General features: G+C 39.2%; 1 protein-coding gene across 7 annotated transcripts in view; it reads right to left on the bottom strand.

Annotated features, from left to right (window-relative positions):
• Positions 1–14,909, bottom strand: part of NAALADL2 (N-acetylated alpha-linked acidic dipeptidase like 2) — a 444,279-nt gene extending 429,370 nt beyond the window's left edge. For 4 of the 7 annotated variants that reach the window (XM_071812578.1, XM_071812579.1, XM_071812574.1 and 1 more), the window contains exon 1: positions 14,372–14,809. The gene's annotated coding sequence lies outside the window, so the exon portion shown is untranslated. Of the gene's footprint in view, positions 1–10,722; positions 10,844–14,371; positions 14,810–14,847 lie in introns of those variants that run through there. The other 3 variants (XM_071812575.1, XM_071812577.1, XM_071812576.1) reach the window with 3 other exon arrangements.
• Positions 14,910–15,874: the final 965 nt, after the last annotated feature.

Raw genomic sequence — 15,874 nt, 5'->3', positions numbered from 1 at the left:
ACACAAACAGATCCAAAAATGTAATTCCACTTAAGCTGTTCTGCCTCTGGTGACGATCAAAAGTATCCTTCTGCTGGAAGATCCATTTTTTGACATTTATCTTTGACTAAAAATACCTGTCCCCCAAGCAACTCTGACGCAGGAATTGTATGTGATATGCTGTGAATATTTGCAGAGCTTTCCTCATTATCAAAAATATTTTTCTGTTACTATTATTCTAGTTAGAGCTTATGCTAAAGATACATTGTGAGCCTGTTAGACAAGAAGCATAAGTCACGGTGGAATGCATTTTCATAGATCAGAAACTACAGTTCACATGAAGCTGGAGAAGCTATGATGTTGTAACCACTAGATCAGCATTAAGTTACAGCTCAAAGGATATTAACACAGCCTGACAAAACATGTCATTGCCTCCATAATTATCCATTTTTAGCCTTCTAAACAAATCATGAATATTCAGTACAAAGCAGCACAGGCCTGTTGCAATCATTGACGTGAGAGCACAAAAAAACAAGGTCACATTTATTTATATTGCCTTTGCTTTGTATTTTTAATTGTATTTTTCAAGTATTTATTATCCTAGCAACTGTCTTGCCTCATATTTCATTCTTGATACGTTGATTGTCACTGATAATAAGCTTCATTATTCATTCAATGAGATTACAATTTTGGCTGATAACTAGAGTTACATAATAAAGCTTTTGAAGTCATATGACTATACAAAACTATAATTCATAGATGTAATTCACTGCTTTTTATTGCAATTTCTGAAACTTCTTTAGAGAGACAGCATAACATCACTAATTTTATTGACAGGGAACTGAAAGCACAGAGGAAAAAAAGGCCATACAGGGGAACAGTGGCTACATTTGAATATTGACCAAGTCTTCCAAATCCAAGTTCATTCCTACTTCTGTTTCATTAGATATTCATATTTGAGACATTATCCTTGTGAACAGAGGATTAAAAAGAAAAAAAAATCCACCTCAGATTCTTAAGAAAGAGGTTGAGGGGTTTTTTTTAAAGCCCATTACTATGTTAACAATAGCCAGATGGTCTAAGAAAACAGATCATGTCAGCTGAGAAGCTTCCCAAGAGTCCATCCCCAGCTTTGACAGAGCTACTAGTTCTCCATATCCTGGCTTAGAACTCATGCAAAGATGCTTTTAGCATTTCCCAGTCCCATTAACACATCCAGGAACACCATGAAATCAGCACATGGGGAACTCCACACTACTCAGAGCATCAGCAGCCACCTGGGCAGCTCCAGCAGGTCGGGAGCACAGCTGCACGGCATCCATCCTGCTTCACTTTACAGAGATGCAATGCTAGATCGACCACACAGAGTTTGCAGAATTATATAACTTCTACTCAGATAAAATATTACTTCTGCTCTTGGTATTTTAATCCTGATTCCAGTGAGATTTTTTTCCATTGTCTTGGAGCCAGGCTGGAGAAACTATATGTCAGTAAAACAAAAATATATTCTTATAAACTACTATATAAACAGGATTTTTGGGAGGTTGGGTTTTACATTTTTTCACTCACCTCTCAAATTGGACTCATTCTATAAGCTGATTAACATCCGTACACCTCTGTTAGTGAACAGTTGTTCTAGTTATAGCATATCATGTGACGGGGGGAACAAAAAAGGACCCAATTAACTTGTATTAGTTAAGTCTGCATTAGTAAAAACAGCAGTACAACGTGCTCAGTCTTTTTATGCATTTCTTCCCACTAAATTAATTGTCTTCAAACTACCAAATTTGCAGCAGGCCTGACCTCAAATCCACTGCAGTCCAATACCAGACACGTTTGGATGAGAACAGGCACGAATTGCAGAGGTTGGAGTTGCAGCTCTCTGGCATCTCTGCTACCTAAGCTCTCTACTTGTTAAAAGGAAACAAAACTTGGTAGCACTACAAGTTAATTTTAGAAGAGAACAGTTTTAATCCCTATGGGCCTGCCTAAAGCTAATAAACTCATGCATAGATCAGGAAAAACAAACTGAAATAAACTGTTTATGAATCTTCGTTACTCGTGTATAAGATTCTGACAAATTCTCACCAGGAATCCAGTTCAGAAAGCTACTCCTGAAATGAAGAATGCAATAAAAATGCATCCCAACTTCATTTGCTGGAATTTTTTTTTTTTTTTTTTAGCAAATCTCACCCTTGCTTTGCGCTATGGCAACGCATTTCGACCATCAGACTTTCCAGAGACACTCAATATTCTAGTGCAACCTCTTCAATAGTCTGTTCTGTACATGACATTCTACTCTGTGTAACAAGAAGTCAAAGACACCACATTCTCCTCCTCATATCATCTCTTATTATTAAAAGAGCTGTTTGATGCCTGTTGATGTAAAAGATGCAGGTTTTGTACTCTCACATTAGTATGGTGTGCTCAATTCAAGAGCCCAAGTATTGCTCTTACGCAGGGATACACCAATCTGTGTGAAAAAGGACTATGTGGAAGCGACCCTGCATGTGTGAAAACCAGGTTTGCTCACATCAGCTCTTGACCTCCAATCAAGAAAAGTCGAGAGTGGACTGTTAAAGCATTCAGAACACTAAATGGGCAACTCTGACGATCCCACATTTTGTTTCAGCCCTTTCTCAAACATTTATAGTCTTCTGAGTTTGTGAGTGACTGTAGATCTTTATGAGTGAAAGAAGGAATTATCTCCTCACTAAGAGAAGTCAGTGAGATATCAGCAAACATTCTTCATTAATTTGTTGAGCTAGCAGAGGGAAGGATATTATCTCAAATATTAATGTTCTGCTGAGCAAGAGCCCCAAGTTAAGCACTGGGTGGTCAAGATATACATCCAGAGGTAAGAGTCTCATTGTCCCCAGACTGGCTTGACTAAAGCAATCACTACAAAAGGCTCGCACCTTGGATACCAGATGCCTCAGGTTCATTTTGGATTGGTACACAGTGCAGGTGAAGTCTTCCAATTTGCCAAATGCCTCCACACATCCCTGGAAACTTGGGCTTAAAACAATGTCAGAAGCAGCCCAAAGATAAACAAAGGTTAGTGGCTGGGAGGAGGAATAAATCTTGTCTGGGTTTTCACATCTAAGTAATCGAAAGCCACCAGATTGCTACTGAAAATAATTTAAAAGTTTACAGAATAAGGTATGTATTTTAGTAGCAGCTTATTTTTATATATATATACGTGTAACATTAATGTATAATCCATTAAAGGACTACAAATATTTTTCTTTTTTTAAAGCTTTCCAACAGTTTAACTTTGTAACACCCAATTGCAAAATCCTGCAAATTTTAGGCTGTGTATATTTATTTTGTTCAAGTCTGACCTGCTGCTCAGTCCATGTTGACACATCACTACAAAAATGGCAACAGCCCTCAAAAATGCACCCTGGAAAAGACTCAGAAATCTTAACAGAATCTTAGACAAACACTGAACTCCCTCTTTACTCAGTATTGCTGTTCTTATGACGCCCTAATAAACCAGATTCTCAATACTGAGTCTATGGAAAGTACTCCTGATTAATTTTCATTGGCACTTCCTTTTAATTTTTAACCTGCTGCAATAACTAACAAAATCCAGTGCAGAGCTCTGAAGACCTTCATTAGTATACCAGGACAGGCAGGATTTTAAAAATTCTGAGAGAGAAATCACACACACCCTACTGCATGTTATAGTACAGTCAATGCCCACTGGACTATCAGAAATGAAGCTTTAAACAAAAGCCCTGATTTAAATAAGATTACCTGGAGAGACAGAGGTAATATTTACGTTAGCTTCTGTAAATTAAGGGAACTTCTTGATGCATAAAGAATGTCCCTGGGAAGAGTTATTTAGCTTAACCAAGGCAAGAAGATTCCTATGTCTAGATTTCAATCAGTGAATTACCCAAGTTTTACCTATTTCTAGATCACTGGCTTCCTTTTGTTGGGAAAATATCCATCCAAGTTCCCACTCGGAGCACATGAGGACATGACTCAATCTGCATTTTAAGCCGGTTTGTGAGGCACATCTTATATCAATGTAAACCACTTTCCTCTATATAGTTTCAAACAAAATTCTGTTATTTTTTATTTTTCTTCGCAAACCACTATAACCTAGTGTCAACCTACTCTTTAAATAGACGTACATACACATAGCAAGTTGGAATACTTCACACTGCACGAGAAATGGAATAAAAGCTTCTAGATGGAATACCTCCAAAGCAAGAGATAAACAATAAATAAATTAATATTCCCTAGGGAGCAACATAATAATAATCTCAAAGGTTTTTTTACAGCTATCAGTTAATTAGTTCTAGAACCAATAGTGTAAATGCAAGACTTCAAACAGCATAAAAACCAAATTTCCACTAATGTGGTTTTAAGATTTAAGTATCTTAACAGTTTCCCTTTAAATTACACTTATTTCAATTCTGAAAAACTGAATTACCTTGATATATCTCTTAAGCTGGCACTTTTAAGTGTTCTCAGGACATCAGTGATTTTCAGGCTTTTGAACTGGTACTAAAAATAATTATGTACTAAAGGTCAAGAAAATTTTTTCCCTCTCTTTTTTTGGTAACACTTCTATCTCATCTTTCTAGGAAGTGTCATTAATTAGCTCCTTTCAACCAAAAAAAGAAAAAGTGTCTCTGTTATACACAGGAAGAATTGGACTTCAACACTGAATCACACAAAGTATCCACTAGAAAAAGGAATAAATTACTTGGGCTTTGCCAGTGAGAACATCTTATACAACTACAAAGACATTTCAGTTTACAAAGAAAAAAAAGCCACGGAGCAGAAAGTAGTCCTCATCCATCAGTACGATTTTCCTAAAAATATATGTTATCTGGAGAAAGAACAAAAGGTTTTTTTTCAAACCTCTCATTCACGCTTAATGACATACCAAAAAACCACCCAATTCTGCATTAGGAAACAGCATTGAGAGCAAGTATTTTATTTACCATAGTTCATCTATAATTTTATAGTCACTAACACTTTTTTTCCTACTTTCATGTATTGAAACACCAGTCTTTTACTGGAAGGAAAACTGGACAACAGGTCCCATCTACCGCACCCAAAGACAACATAGACATCTCTCAGATACCAACACACGCTGACAACTCTGGCGATTCCTGATCTATCAGCAACAGAACAAAAAGGATGTGTCAATCTTAGCATTATACATACAGTGTATAAGCACCAATACCTATTTCAAAAGGGAGGCCATCTCAGATTATTTTTCACAGAATTTGAAATAGGAATTCATTAATTGTTCAAACTATATGTTTCCTAAGAAATGCAGGCTCCTCTTCAGATAGGAACTCTGAAAAAATTCCTATAAATATTCTCTACGACCTTTCTGGAACCATTAACAAATTTAGAAGCCACAAGGCTATTTAGAAGCCACAAGGCTATTTGATCACAATTGCACATACATAAATTCTTGTATGCTTACAGACTTCAGTATATAACCATTATGTATGTGAAAATGTGTATTCCTTTTCAGCTCCCCATACTCAGAGGTACATTGATCATACATTTGTATATTACCCAACAAAACAGCAGCATCTTCCTTTTTACAAACAAAAACGAACAATGAAAAAATAACTTCACAGAGAAAAAACAAACACACAAACAACCACCACAAACAAAAGACCTTATTTATTCTCAAAAACTGAGGTATCCTTTAGAACTGGTTTAAAAACCTGAAACCCATGTAAAATACACATGCAAATTTAGTGAATTTAAACATTCCTAGTTTCAAAGTTAATTATCCACTCAACCTCAAAATGTAGACTTGAGTGCTGGCATACAAAACACATCAAGAACTAAGTGTCTATGCAGAATCACTTTTTGTTATGGTGCAGTATTGCTGTGTGGAAGAGCCAGCTATACCACATGGGATATGAGTATTTTCCACACAAACACACTTATGAAAAACAGCTGTTAGTAAACATCAGAAAAACACCCTTTTTTTGACCAAGGATGAAAGCGAGAAAACATGTCCCAAAATGTTCATTTTTCAAGCGTTTGGTCTTAATGGAAATAGTAAAAAAAAAAAAACCAACCAAACAAACAAACACACACACCATCTGGCTTGTGCCAGACACACTTGCCCATGTTGTATCTGCTTTTTGAATAGCAAACACTCATCAAGCATCTAATACATGTGATTAGCTGGTAGGAAAACAAGAATTCAGTCTGATGTAAAAATATTTTTGCATTTGTTCTCATTCCATCCAGGGAAAAAACTGGATACTTTTGCATGTTTTCTTTGAGAAAGAAGACTGAATAACCAGTAGTTCAGCATGCTGAACATACATGCTCACATATCAGCTCTGGGCCAGCATTTTGGCCTCAAAACAAGACCAGGCTTCTCTGAGTATTTCACCATAAGCCTCACTTGTGAAGGACTTACCTAAACAATAGTGTATAGGCTTTACGGCTTTATTCTCAAGTGATACAGTAAAAATATGCAGTAGTGCAGCACCTTACTACTAAAATAAAAATTTCAGAGGCATGTTTCTGACAGCATGCAACTATCTTCCTTTTTGATCAGAACTTTTTATATTTCTCCCCTGGATGCATGGTCCAAATGGCTGTAATTCACATATACAGAATGCAGAAGAGTGCACTGCATCACAGTTATCTCCTTTAATAGTTAAGAGAAGCAACAGCCTGGTCTGTCAATTATTTTCTTCCACAGGTAATCTCAGAGACCTCAAAATGAGTAAATCCACTAATATTTTAATACGCTTCCATAATTGACCCTCAGACACAGTCTATTACACTAGCCAGAGGCACAGGACTTTTCACTTTCCTATATGGGTGACCCACGATGTTCAGGGTTCCTTCCCCCAGAGGTAGTTCCTTCATCCTGTAGATGCTCTGTACTGGTTCCCACAGCAACAGCCAGTGTCAGCAGATAGAGTACGGAATTCTGTAAATCCCCAGCATAATGTTATAGATATAAGGTGTGTATCTACACCAGTTCAATATTCTTCGCTCCCCTCTAATTACACTTTCAAATATTCACACAAGAATTAATTTCTGTGCCAGAGTTCATACGGATTTGTTCCTACTAAGAGAGTTCTAAAATAATGTTATCTGAAGCAAATCAAAACAAGGAAAGTATGTTTTTAAACATGTCCAAATATTGTCATTAAAGAAAAACAACAACAAAGCAAGGAAATAGCAAAAGACAATTAAATATTTTAAATAGCAATACAATGTAAATCCTTGCCCTTAGTCTCACCCAGAGTGATGTTTGTGATTCATAGATACAAATCTCTTAGAATACATTTATAAAAAGGCAAGTGTAATAACCTAATGTTTCAATGTAGCCTGCAGTTCCCACCTACGAATTCCTCTGAGACTTGACCACAAAATTCAGGTTTTTTCCACAACTGGCATGACCAGTAGATTTCAAATTCCACCTTAAAAGACAAATAGGAAAATTAATCATCAGCCCACTGTTTTTCTTGGAGTTTTTGTATGAAATTTAGTGCCCACAAAGAGTATCAAACTGACTTCAGAGAACCAACTGTGACAGTAGATGGATGCAACCAGAGGCTGTGATTCTGTGTTGAAGGTGCTGGCTGATGTCACCAAGAGAACGCTCTGCCAGCTTTGCAAAGCTGTGGCCACTGAAGGAAATCATAAAGGCTGGAAGAGTCGAGAGCTCCGCTCATCTGTAAAAAGGCACAAGTGACCGTGCAGGAACCTGAGAACATTCAGTCCAGTCCTGTCTTGGCAAAGTACAGCACGCAAGAAATTTTAAGGAAGCAACTTTTGCTTGCACATGGACACCAATCCATATTATGGAAAGAATACAGTGAAATAAAGCTACAGAGGGTCAATATAACTCCACGCCTTTGCTGACTTTAAAACACGCTGACATCAAGTGTATCGTAACCTGGCATACTCTGGAAGATCTAGAAACACTCATTTCACTTAGACAATCTGGAATAAAGCAGTAGCTTCGCAGTATAAAGCTAACTTGAAGCCCCACATACAAACACCATCTGCTCTTTTGCAAAAGGTATAACATTTGAAATAACATTCTTTTCTCTTACTACATGCCAGCACGAAGAGAATAATTTTATCTATACAAAGAGCCCGCAAAATGAAGTTCCATAAAAACAGGAACATATGGTCAAATAATTCTGAATAGTACTTAGCATATTCATCCGTAAAATAAGAACTATAATGGGTAGATAAATACACCCAAGTCTACTTGGAAATTGCCAGTATACACATGGTTTTCTGCAAATAATTACTTTTTTTAAGAATTTCTCACCCATCACTCTACACAGATACTTCTCATTACAGTTTCCTCTAAGTTAATCTTTTCAAACTATAAACCTGGCCTATACCACCTCATATCACACATATTCACAATAGTCTTAGGCCTAGGTGCATTAAAAAAAAAATCATTTCTTTAATAAATGTTAAATTTTAATTTCCATTACAAAGTTTGAAACAAATTTAGGCAGTCCCTAACATGAATGTAAATACAAAGCAGAAAACATTAAACCTATGTGGAACTACCTAGAATGTTAAATAAAACACCTAAACAAAAACTTAAGACATTAATAAAACAAACAAACAGAAGTCCTGAAAGAAAAATAGGTACACACCTATGAGTTACTTCCTGCTATTAGTAAGGAGAAAATGCACAGTCAAACATCTCTGCCATGAACAATGTATTCACACAGGATGTTCTGTAATTACAGCATTTGGATTCTCTTTTTTCTTCCTCAACAATAAACAACGCATCTATTACCCACTGGTTTCTAAGCCATTAAATACTTTTCATTGCACATTTTCTTACTAGTAAGTGGCTTAGAATTTGTCGACTAAGCCCTAAAAGAAACAACCAAACACACGCTTTCACAGGCATGTCCAACACTTACATTGATAATACCACTACAAATATCTAGCTTTCTCTTCAGCATCTGGATACTTGCACATTACCACTTCAGACAAGGAGCACAATTATCTTCAGACTCTCAAAACTCCTTCCAGCCACAGATTTTTCCTGCTCTAATTTGCTGCAGTATTATAACCAGCTGGTCTTCACTGCATACAGGATTCAGTTTACCAAACCACGCTCTTCTAATCAATCCTCTGGTCATTGCTTCAGTATCTTCAGGAATTTAAGCAAAAAGACTGGTTTCACCGAGTGATGTGGGTTGGCTTGAGTCTTTTCCATTTATTTTTATGATCTTCTCATCATATTGAACTCTTAATTCCTGATATCTTCTCCAAAAAGCTCAAGAGAGTATACAAGGCAGTCATATCTTATCTGACTTACACGTCACTTGACTTCTGTGCTTCCTGTCAAACTTAAACATCAACAGGAGGTTTCACTGTTCTGATTTACAATTCCTTTGCTTCTCCTTGTGCTGCCTACAATTCCACTAAGCCTAAAACCTGAAAGCATTGCCTGCTAAAGGCATGTAAAACCGAGCATACCAAAAACCTCAGAACATTCCTGCTGGCTCTTCACTGCAAGGGATCATGCTTTATAACACAGATTTCCCTGAAATCTCCACAGGTTCTACATATCTATCCCTCCTTGCAAACGCTCCAATGATGCCCACACACACACACAGTAGGCTCTTCTTTCAACCAGCCTGTTGTATTCAGCAATCTTTCTAAAGCAGCCCAAGCATTCTCTTCTACAAAAACTACTAAATGACATCAGGATTACTTTTTTTTTTTTTTAAATTTCACCTTTCTTTCAGGTTCTGGACTTTAACCAGCTTTACTTCCACAGTACTGTGATGAAAACTTGTAACGAGTCTTAGCAACTGGCATGTTAATTGAGTATTTACAGACAATGGCCAAGACCTACTAATGCAGAAATTGAGTGCAATGACATCTTTCCATCACTGAAGAATTTTGTAGCCAACACAACTCAGCGATCTTCAATCTTTAGTACAGAATTTCTAAAATAAGTTCACTGTTTCCAAGCATCTTAGACATTTTTAAAGTCTTGCATTAACTATCAGCTCTGTTTTAATTTCAACAGGGTTAAAGAACCATATTTTATTATTTTCTTTTAATGTAGATTCATGTATTTAGATACAGAAAGAATACAATGATCATCTGCTCTGACATCTATAAAACATGGACATAAATGTTCAATTAATTCCTACTCAGGTACACCTTAAAGGAAAAATATCACATTTTAAATTAAAATTTTCCTTTTGTGAATATCCTACCATAACCTGCAATAAATTACCCTCATTGCTGAAGATGCATTTCTTATTTCTATTGCAAATGTGTCTGGCTCGTGTTTTAGCAAATGGATCTTGTTATACCATCATTTTCTGCTTCATCATAGAATTTCTGTTCACAATGCACACACTTAAACATTGCAATCAAGTCTCTCCTTGCCTCTCTCTTTGATAATATTTAACATATTAAGCTCTTAGAATTTCTCCCTCAGGAGCTATATTCAACCCTTATTCACTCTTACAGTTCTTCTCTGATTTCTCTTTGACTTTAACATCCTCCTTGAGGTATGAACACCTAAACTTGACAGAGGATTCTTGGAGTGATCTCATTAATGTCAAATACAAAGATGCTGTACATTTTCTGCTCAGTCATGTATACCTTGGACTATATTCAACCTTTTCCTCAAAATTTCCCATAAATGAATCCATATTTACATAGAAAATAGTTAACCAAGAAGCTCAAAAACAACAATGAAAACAAGTGAACAGATCCTACCAATTCAGTCTCTCAGATGACTCAACATATTTCCCACACATGCATGTGCTCAGGTGGCACCTCCCTCTGATCTTCAAGCAAAATCCACAGAAGAACTGTATGATGGCTGAATCCTTTAGCTCTGTATAAAGGCAGAATGCTGCACTTACTCATATAGAAAGTTTAGAGTTAACCAGACTGAGTTAAAAGTCAAGGCTCACTGAGGTGAACAACCGATGTCAATAAAGTCAGGATATTGATCTTTAACACAAGTAATCGATTGATAATAGATAACAGCATATTCTCACTTTTATGCAGCTCCTGTACATACTCTGTACTTCTCAGATATTCATGCAGAACTGCAAGCATGTTTGCACAAGAAAGTGGAACAAACAGTGTTCGTGGAACTTTATTTGATTACGACGACGACGTTTTCAGATATTCAAGTATTAACATTTTTTCCCTGCTAGATTCCAGCTGGGCAACAGATCCCATGGCTAGTGGGCGACCCATGGAAAATAACTGCTCTTCTGCACTTGGCCTGGGCTGTAAGAGCTGTATTTGATTTTTGCTTTAGAGGAACCATTTAGCTACTGTAGAATGAATGATGGTCTTTCCTGCTTCCCTGTAAAGTGATGTTAACCAAGCATACACGACTGACAGAATCAGTAGATGCATATTTGAGGAAAAATAAAGTGCTTTAATGCACATGTTGTTAAAGTTCCAAAAATGGAGTGCATGGTTTTCAACTCAGAACAGTGAGTTACTTCTCAATGGAGCCAATTTCCACGTCACATTTCAACTCTCAACCACATCAGCAATGCAGTTAAGGAACAGGAAAAGCTTAAAGAAAATTATAGGGAAAAACAAAGCAGAGGAAAATGCTTCCTCATGTCACTTTATGTTTTAAGTGTGCGGTGGCATTGGTGGGAATCAGGGGTTTTTCTCATGGTTAAAAACACAAGTTTCAGAAATCAACAATACAAAATATCCAAATGAAAATACAAACATCAACAAAGCAGTGTTGGTGCAGAAACTAGCAGCCACCACAGCAGTGTTGTGAACTACACTATGGTGCACATTCCATGGAAGTGCTAGCGCAAAATTTTGTCCATAAAAGTCCATTTCCTCGCACCAGCACAAAACAGCTCCGCAATTTCTGCTACCGGCAGTCCAAACACAGGCCCAGCAGTCACTGGATTGCCAACAGCCTACAAAGAAGATATAAAGACAGAGTGCACCCCTCTGTACACGGCCACCTAATAGAAGGTTTTGGCATATAGTATTAGGACAAATATGACTGACATTCCTGACACCAGTTCATGCCAAGACACATCAGGCAAGGAATCAAGCAAACAGTCCCAGAAAGCTACTTCTTCCGATAGATGAAACAACAAAAGTCAAACCCCAGTGACAAGAAGAATGGCACCACTGGATCTCCACAAGGCAGGAAAAATAAACAACTTTGCCCCTCAAAAAAAAAAAAAAAAAAAAAGAAAGAAAAAAACACAGACATTCAGTATCTGTTCCATATCTCACAGCTGGAAGTAACACCTGTACTTCACTGTTGGATTAATTACAGCTATCTTTATAAAACATTATGAGCCTTGGTTTTACCAATCAAAAAACTAAAGACTGATCCACACATGAAGGCAAATTACAAGATCCCAGTCCTAAGTTTTATCAGTAATTCAGAGCCACCTACCGATGATGTCCTCACAGTATATTGCATCCTCCTAATAAACTGTTTTATAAACATGCCTATGTTTATAGATGCATGTGCTTAAACACCAAAGTAAATATCACGAGGTGGGCGGGGAACAAACAAACACACACCACAAGAGCCTAACCACTCTATACTAAAGAAATACATTGTGCTGCACTGTTGCCAACAAAAGTACATTTAGAGGACGAGGTCCAGAGACACTGAAAAAGTTTGAGGATCTAGACAATGTCTATTTCACAGACTGACCATAATGAGGATCTACAGCACACATTCCCTGGATGTGCATCACTAAGAACTACTCTTCTGAAATGAACCTGTTTATTTAAGAGGGAGAAAAAGCATTTTAAAGGTCTATTTTTGTCTATTGTGTTCATACCCAGAGGTTATTTAAGAAGGGGAAAAAATAATGCAGGTGTGTACCACAGTAAGTGACAAGCTAAAACTTCAGCTGTGAAGATTACTAGTGTGGGAAGTGAAGTGATTCAGCGTGATTACTGGGAGCTGCTACAACAAAAAAAATCTGCAGCTTGTGATACTTGTATGGACCACGAGCATCTTTTTATAGACTTAGACAATTCTAGCATTTTTACCACTTAATCCTTTTTTCTGCTTTAGATAAACAACCTGGACCAAACTTATCACAGCAAATGAAACAGCCTCCCATTAACACAAACAGAAGTGTTGCTTCATTATTGATCAATTTAGCCTGTTAATATTGTCTCAGCTAACACCTACAAAAGTGTAAAACTGTTTTTACTTTAAGGATATGAAAAAAAAAAAAAAGCAAAGTTTAGATACACACTTAAAACAAGAAAAACCTGATGAAACTGGGAGAAAAGTGGTTTTCTGCACAATTATTTTTTCTTTCAAGAAAATGTTGTGCACATAGCTCTACAGCTTTTAATTTAAAACTTCCAGCTGTAAAAAAAACTGCAAAAGATCATTCTTTGGAATATTTCAGGTGATTAACTCTATGGTAAGCTAAGAAACCTACTACAAATGTGATGCAAGACCAACATTCAGAAGATACTCTTTAGTCTTTTGTCAATAGTGGAGATAAATACTGGATTATAGATGCACTGCAACTCATATGAGAGCTCTTTAGATTAAGATTCTATAACTATATATAGCATTGCTTGATATAGAGGACTGTGGCATCATTACAGTTTCAGTCACCTAATAGTTTCCATATGCTAACAACTGAACAAATAAATTTGCCTGTAAATGCAAGAAATACGTACCAAGTAATAAATAAACCAACATGAAACGGGCTGCCCATGTGAGGGTAAAATCTAAAAATCTTTATTTCTTCCCTGAATATTTCTGTCCAGATGACTCAGCAACAACCGTGCAGATTTCAGCTGAGGTCAGCAGATGCCTCAGCAGTTTGGAGGCGTCAACTCCACAGCCTTCACAGAGAACATCTGAATTACAATTCTGAGCGCATCTGAGTTACTGAGGTCAAGGAGCTCCACGTGGATGGAGAAACCCAGACACTGTGGATAACAGGGCACAACCACAACATTTTCCTCATACTACTGAAACCAGCGAAATTGCTCATTTGTGAATATCAGATAACCTGAGCATTCACAGAACTGAGGGAGGAGAAAGTCTGTTTCCATTCAGTTCATTGTTTTGATGGCTTCCAGAAAGTTTTCAAGATGTCATAAATCACTATGTTTTGGGGGTTAGATTTTAATATTCAAAAGCTTTAAGGAGCTAACACATAACTGAGCACATAATTTGGTTTCTAAATCTAGCCGAGACAATGCTTGTGTCCCATTTCTCAAAACAGCTAAGTGAACAGAAAGCAAGGTACGAAACTAAGTAATTCAACGCGGTAACTCAGAAGAAAGAATGAAGGAAAAAAGATATTAAAAAAAAAAAAGCGGGAGAAGGCAGCAAGTCTTATTTAAACTCGGCGTATTTGCAATGCAGATTTACCTGTTACATCGCAAGCTGCAGCGTTCTCCAGCCAGCACCTCCCGCCGCTGCCTGCGCGGCCCGCCGCGCCCGCGCGCTGCCAATCACCCTCGGCAGCAGCTGCGCCGCCGGAGCAATCAGCGCCCGCGCGTGCCGGGACGCGGGTCCGCGCTCACTGAGCGCGCAGGGAGGGGGAGCAGCTCGGAGGGGGCTCGCGGCTGCTTTTTGCAACGAGTTCAGAGTCACTTTTAGGAAAAAAACAAAAATAATAATAATAAAAAAAAAAAAAACCCACCCACAAAACTGCCTCGGCTTCCACAAAGTTTTTCCCCCCGCTGCCTTGCAGCGCTGGCGGGAGGGCGAGCTGACAGCCGGGCTCCGCAGCAGCTCACAGACCGGCCTCCCGCCCGGGGAGAAAATGCCGGTACCGGGGACCCAGCGCCCCCGCAGCGGAGCCCGCCCGCTCCCTCCCCGCGCCGCCGCCGCCGCGCCGTTACCTGCCCGCCCCGGCTGCCCCGCCGCCGTACGGCTGCCCCGCTCTCGCCGAGGGAGGTTTTCAGCAGCCGTAAAGCGGGGAGCAGCGGCACCGGGCTGTCCCCCGCGGCGGGGCGGGCCGGGCTGTGGGCGCCGTGCCCTCCCTCGGCCCTGTGTTCGGAGCACCGGGGCTTGCCCACCCCGCGGGCTCCCTACCTGCCCGGGGAGCTGCTCCCGCCGCCGTGAGCGCCCAGGCCGGCCCTGCCCGAGGGCCCCCCGGACCCCGGCGTAGGAGGCGAGCGGGACCCCGAGAACGTGGGGAGAGGAGAACTGTGGAAAGCTTTTCACACGGTGTGACAACAGGCCGTGCAGGTTACGGGTGAGGCCGTTACTGAAGTTCAAGCAGCAGAGCCTGCAGCTGTAGCTGCTGTGGGCTCAGAGATTTTTCCCCACCTCCCCAGCGAGATTCATAGCATTTAACAAGGACAGTGGTGGTTAAGCCGTGTTTTGAGGCTTTGGGGTGATAATTTGGGCTATGCAGGGTCCTGTCCATTCACAGGTTGCGTGATAACATCCTCTGTACCTACAGACTCACCTGGGAGGGGATGGGGGTTGTCAGGTGCACCCAGAGCAAGGCAGGACCCACAGGTTCTCCCAGCACCACTCTGGGAGCCAGCACCTGGACACCATGTCACACGTCCAACTGAGATCAGCAGGATTGGACACACGAGTGCACAGTTCTACAGGTCTCTGAAGTGCTGCAAGCATCCTGCTTTCACAAAGCCTCTTGGTGTCCATAGGTAAACTTTGATCTTGAATGCTGTCCCATTACAACACTGTATCGAGGAAATTCCTTTTTATAAGGAGACAGATTAATGACACAGTTCTGTTTGGAAGCATTTTGCTGTTCATTCTGTCCTAAATCCACAATTTGTCCTGTAATCCGGGATGCTACCACACAAGCTACAGAGCTCAGCTGTCTTCAAAGGCAGGAGAAATAACAGCCTGTTCAATTTCACTGTGAAGTTTGGGTTGGTATTGTTTACTCTG

This window comes from Patagioenas fasciata, chromosome 9, assembly GCF_037038585.1.
Source record: "Patagioenas fasciata isolate bPatFas1 chromosome 9, bPatFas1.hap1, whole genome shotgun sequence".
Taxonomy (NCBI): Eukaryota; Metazoa; Chordata; class Aves; order Columbiformes; family Columbidae; genus Patagioenas; species Patagioenas fasciata.
Note: the sequence above shows the minus strand (reverse complement) of the source record. Positions and strands in the feature narration are given on the sequence as shown.